Source organism: Crocodylus siamensis, chromosome 3, assembly GCF_052110815.1.
Source record: "Crocodylus siamensis isolate JL-2025a chromosome 3, ASM5211081v1, whole genome shotgun sequence".
NCBI classification, from domain to species: domain Eukaryota; kingdom Metazoa; phylum Chordata; order Crocodylia; family Crocodylidae; genus Crocodylus; species Crocodylus siamensis.
The window spans coordinates 229894441-229900009 of record NC_143397.1 but is presented as its reverse complement, the minus strand read 5'-3'; the positions used below and the strand labels follow the sequence as shown (position 1 = coordinate 229900009).

The 5569-nt window shown below is 46.5% G+C and overlaps 1 pseudogene; it reads right to left on the bottom strand.

Annotated features, from left to right (window-relative positions):
* Window positions 1-275: 275 nt before the first annotated feature.
* Window positions 276-927, bottom strand: LOC149869554 (uncharacterized; annotated as a pseudogene).
* Window positions 928-5569: the final 4642 nt, after the last annotated feature.

Below are 5569 nucleotides of genomic sequence, written 5' to 3'. Positions count from 1 at the left end.
TGTGAGGAGATTCTGGCAGACAAGGAAGGAGCTCAGCCAGGCAGGACGGGGAGGGCAGAGTAAGAGAAGGACCCCTAGCCCCTATGCAAGGCCCCTGGCTCCAGGCAAGCATCCTGGGGTGGGCAGGTGAGCTGGCACAAGCACAGGTGACTGCAGTGCTTCCTCAGCCCCTTGGTATCCAGGTGCTCCTGGCAGTCTGAGGCTATCCCTGGCTGTGGAGAGGAGGTCCAGCTGACCAATGCACCCCATGGCACCAAGGTGTGGCACCTGGCCACCTAAGCAGTGCCCTGCTCTGACAAGGAGCTGGAGATGGAGATGGCATGTTCAGGGGCCATCCCTGCCCTATATTCATCATTGATGGCCTGTCGCCGAAGTAGCCAGGGAAGGTGATAGCCTGAGCCACTGCAGCTGCTGGGTGAGGTCAAGGGTGGGAAGTGTGTTGGAACCTGGCATAGGAGCCCCACAGGGCCCTCTCCCAGAGAGTCCTCCTGGCCTGCAGCCCCTGGTTTGGGCTCTGGCAGCCTGCCCATGTCACAGAACAGATGTTGGGCCTTGCCAGGGTCTGTGAAGGCCAGGATGCTGTCCAGCTCCCTCATGAAGGGCCTGGACCTTCAGGCAGCCCCAGACCACCTGTTATGGTCCCAGGCATGGACCCACTGTAGAGCCAGACAGCAGCATATCCCTTGAACTTGGCCTTGGCCTTGGCCTGACACTGTTGGCTAGAGTGCTGGTGTCTGAACTTCTGAATCTGCTGGGCCATGGCCATGTAAATATGGGCATTGACCCTTGTCACCTGGCTAAACTGCTGCTGGACCTCAACATCCCTGCAGATGGCAAGAAGGTCCATGGTTGTCTCCTCATGGGTCCAGTGGGCCCCTGGCCCAGTGTGTCAGCAGACAGGAAGACAGACATGGCAGCAGCTAGCATGGGTCTTGGGGAGGTGTTCAGGCTTGGGATCTAGGTGGCTGTGTAGGTCCCAGGTGTCCATTTCAATGGGGGATGGTGCCCAGGGGCAGGGTTCAGCTGGCAGGGGCCACAGGGGGTCAGGCCAGGGGTCCAAGTGCCTGTGCTGGGTAGCAGGTGTCTGCTGTGGTGGGGCATGGTTCCCGAGGGGCAGGCTCTGGCTAGCAGGGGCCTTGGAGGTCAGGAACAGGGTCCAGGTGCCAGCACTGGCTGCCACATGCCCACTCCAGTAGGGCATAGTGCCCTAGGGGCAGACTCTGGCTGGCAGGGGCCCCAAAGTCAGGTCCAGAGTCAATGAGCTGCCTGTGCCATGTGCCTCCAGAAGCTCCCAAGCCACAGAAGGCAGGAGTCTGGCCCCCTGTTGAAGCAGCTGACTGGGCACAATTTGCACCTGCATCAATGTCTACGTGTGTTTAAGTGCAGTCATGCATCAGATAGTATTTACATTAGTCTTCTGCAGCTTAATTGCCACACATGTGTAGACAGTGGTGCTTTATTTCACAGTAAATGAATCTACTGTCCCATAAGGCGTGCATATAGACACACCCTAAAGGTTACATAATACTCCAGAATAAAACCTGTTGTGTTGTTGCATAGTTCTTCTCAATCTTGTATGTCTGTATTTATTGATCCCAGTGATCACTACATGGTGTCATGAGTGGCAGATGAGAAAACTTGAGGGGAAAAAATGTACCTACAGACATAAATGTAAGCATCATTGTGCAGAGAAAGGAAATCAGCCTCAGTGGTCTGTAGCTAATAAACCGTGTGCTATGTGCAGAACCACAGCTGCCTTAAAGTACAAGTCAGCTGGATCCCACTTGAAGGACTTGAAGGAAAAGCTTCCTACCAAAAACAAATCATAAACTATATCTGATACTTCATCAGTCTGAGAAGTAAGTCATCATCGTCCCTGATTCGAGGATGACCACTATGACAGCTTATTGAGGGCTCTTGAGGTGACTTAAGAATCCAATCCTTGAACTACAGATCCACCCACAGAAGTTGCACTTCTTTCCACAGGGGAGAATAGGTTGCAGGCTGGGAGTCCTCTCTTTTTTCTTCCTCCACTCTCTCTTCTCTGATTTGAGGGGCAAGACTTTACCTCAAAATTGGCTGCTGGTTGGTTAAGACTGTGATGCCATTGGACTCAGTTGGCAGCCAGCTCTTCCCAACTCTTGATGTCGGCATTCCTTTTCTTGAGGTATAGCATTTCTTTCGGCCACCACAAGATCTCAGGCCATTGCTTAGCTAGGTACAAGAATGTGTTTTGGGAATCAGGAGTCAAGCATCTCTACATAATGTCCAATCCAGTGAAGTTGGTGCTTGAGGATCACTCAATGCTAGTAACATTGGCTTCAGCAAGGTTACTAGCAGACTAGAGGATTACTACAGCAATCCTCCCATTTGATGTGAAAGATTTTCCAGAGACATCATTGGTAATACCTCTCCAGGCTCTCAAGATGATGACTGTAGGTCACCCATGTTTCACAACCGTTGAGGAGAGTGGTGATGATGACTACATTGTAGACCCAGATCTTGGTATCTTTCCAAAGATTGCAATGAATAGAAACATGACAACGCAATTTCCCAAAGGAGGCTCTTGCACACCAGATTCTGTCCTGGATCTCCTCAGTATTCACTCCCTGAGAAAGGTAGTTACAGAGGTAGAAGTGCTTGACTGCCTTCTGGGTTTTTCCCTCTCTGGTAATTTGGGGTGGGGAGGTCACATTCATGGCCCAGGGCAGGCTGATGGAGCACTTTGGTCTTTTCAATGCTGGGAAAGAGACCCAACGTTTAGTAGACTTCTCCAAAAAGATCCAGCATGGTCTGGAGGTTTTCCTCAGTGTACACAAGAATGATGCAATCACTGGCATGCTGAAAGTCAAGGATGGTTGTTTTGAGTATTTTGATCTTCAAGCAAAGGCACTTTTTCTAGCCCCTTATAGCAGAGGGGGACTCCTCACTCATAGTAGCAGCTGATGAATTGTACTCCTGTCTCAACCTAGGTGCAAGATGGCCATCAAGCTACCACTATCTACATGCAGATTCATGGTTGGAGACTGTTGGATTCACTAGTCCTGTCTCCACCACCACTACTGCATTGCCACAGGCTTTAGGAGGTTGGCATGAGGCAGCATGTTTGTCCCTGTAGTAGAAGCTGACGCATAAGAAGCTGGTGTATGCCAACAGTAACTACACACACAATCTTGACAAGGTGAAGATCTGGGCCCAGTGGCAAGAACCTTGATAGATTTCCTTTTTTTTTAGGAAAGATATATTCAGTTTTTGCAAACTTCTGGCATCTATAGTTGTCTGGTTATTTTTCTTCCTTACTTCTTAAAGGAGAAAGAAGATATATTTCACCAGTAGACTAGTTTCAGTAATTCAACTTTCAAGTAGTTTTCAGCTTTTAATTAAATGGTCTAATTAGGTGCAATTCCTTTATCAGCAGGGAATATATTATATACATGGGGGTAGCAGATGCAATGCTTACCCCAATGGACAATATTCCTCAAACTTGACAACCATGAAAGAGAAGCTTAGAAGAAACACAATGTCTCTAGAGCTTTTGAAAAGGACATTCTCTGACAAGGCATCAGAAACAATTTGAGCATATGCAGAGATAAGATTTTTGCTGTTATAACCTGTCAACGGAATAAATTTACATTGTTTGCATTGCTCTTGATTGTAAACTTTTTTATCGTGAGATATGAATGTCCAGATTTACAAAATTGTAGCAATCTGCTGAATCTACTGCCTTAACCTTTACAATATTTTCTATATTAATTGGCTGATTATATCCTTGACAGAAGATAGAATAACAGTACAATCACTTAAGGTGTAAAATATCAAGTAGGTTTCAGTAGCATAGTATATTTCAAACTTTATGTAGAAGAAATATATCCACTTCTATAATTATACAAGTTAATAATATTACTGGCTGTGATAGATAAAGCTGGATAAATTAGTAAATATTAGTAATTATATTAAATATGGACATAATAGTAAATATTTTAAAGCAAAAAGGCATGTTCATGTCAACTGAAGCTTGCAGTTTGTTAAAAAGAATAACATCTTGAAAGCTTTCAAGTTCGGTATTTCAAATTTTATTTTGAAATTACATTTCATTTAAAAACTTAGCTAAATTCACTTTCAAATAAGCAAAACAAAAGACAAATTATTTTCTGGTATTATTTCATTTTATTTTTATTTTGGTGGACCCAAAACAAAAGCAAAATATATACGTTATTCAGGCCACTCTATATTGCTCTCAGCAGCGGTATCTATGTGTGTGTGCAAGTAGAATTTTAGTGCAATGGGTTAGAACCCTAACTAGTTGAAAACTGCACAAGTATTCAGTGTTTAGATCAGGAGCCCATGCTCACAGCCCCTGTGCACACATCCCAGCTTACGCTTCAGGCTCTCTGGGATGATGCAGCTTGCCCAGAGCAGCCGAGTGGCATCCCTGACTGGCTGGCCACCAGAGTGGACTGTACTGCTCCAGAGAACTCCTGCAAACAAAAGGCCTTTCTTCCTTGCCCAGAGACTTCCCAAGGAGGCCCAGAGTGATCTCCTGTTAATTGCAAACACATAAGTTTTCGCTCCTGGACCCCAGCATAGCTCCATACTCCTGCAAGGGGGGCATGGAGCAAAAGGGACCCAGAAGCACAGCCACTTCATCCTTCATGTCCTGCTTACTTCTCCATAGAACCTCAGGGACAGTTTGCTGCAGAACTTCTTCATATGCCAGGCAACCTTCATGAATACTGTTGCTAAGCTAGTCCCCCACGTAGAGAGAGCGCACATCAGTATAAGGTCACCTTTGACTTGGAAAAGCCCATCGCCATATGGAAACTTGCTACCCCTGATAGCTTCTGCTCCATCAAAACAACTTCAGCATGGGAAACATCATAGTGGTAGTGGCAGTCTGGCAGATGTGCTGCTTCATCCAGGACATGCTAATGACTGTATCATCTGCCTTAGCAACTAATAGGTTTTTGCTGATTTCCACTGGATGGGCTTCCCCAACTATGGGGGGTGCTTTTGATGGCACCCATATCCTGATCTTCAGGTTTCCCTAATGGTTCATCAACTGCAAGGGCTTCAACTGTGTCATGCTCCAGGACATTGTCAACCCCAATGGCTGCTTGACCCAGATTTTTTGCTGGCTGGGTAGGCAGTGACCATGATGCCAAGGGCTCCTGCAACTCCATCCTTCCCCAGTTGATGGCAAACAGCCAGTACACCCCTAGCACTCTCAGCATCAAGGAATCTGGCATGCTCTCTCCTTCCTTGGCTCATAACACCCCACAAAAGGCATCTCAACCACAAGTGGGAGAGCTTCAGTCACTCAGCAGATCCCACACAACCACTGAGTGGCACTTTCAGCCAACTCAAGGTGTGCTGGAGGGTTCTGGGTGTACATTAGGGCTGTACGAAACTTGAGTTAGTGATTTGATTCATAGAAGATTCAGCTTGATTCAGAGACCAAATTTCTGAATCTGAATTGAATCACTTGAAGCTTAAAGCTTTCCGAATCGATTTGGAGCCTCCAAATTGATTCAAAAAGATTTGGAAAAGATTCAGAAAAGATTTGGAGATT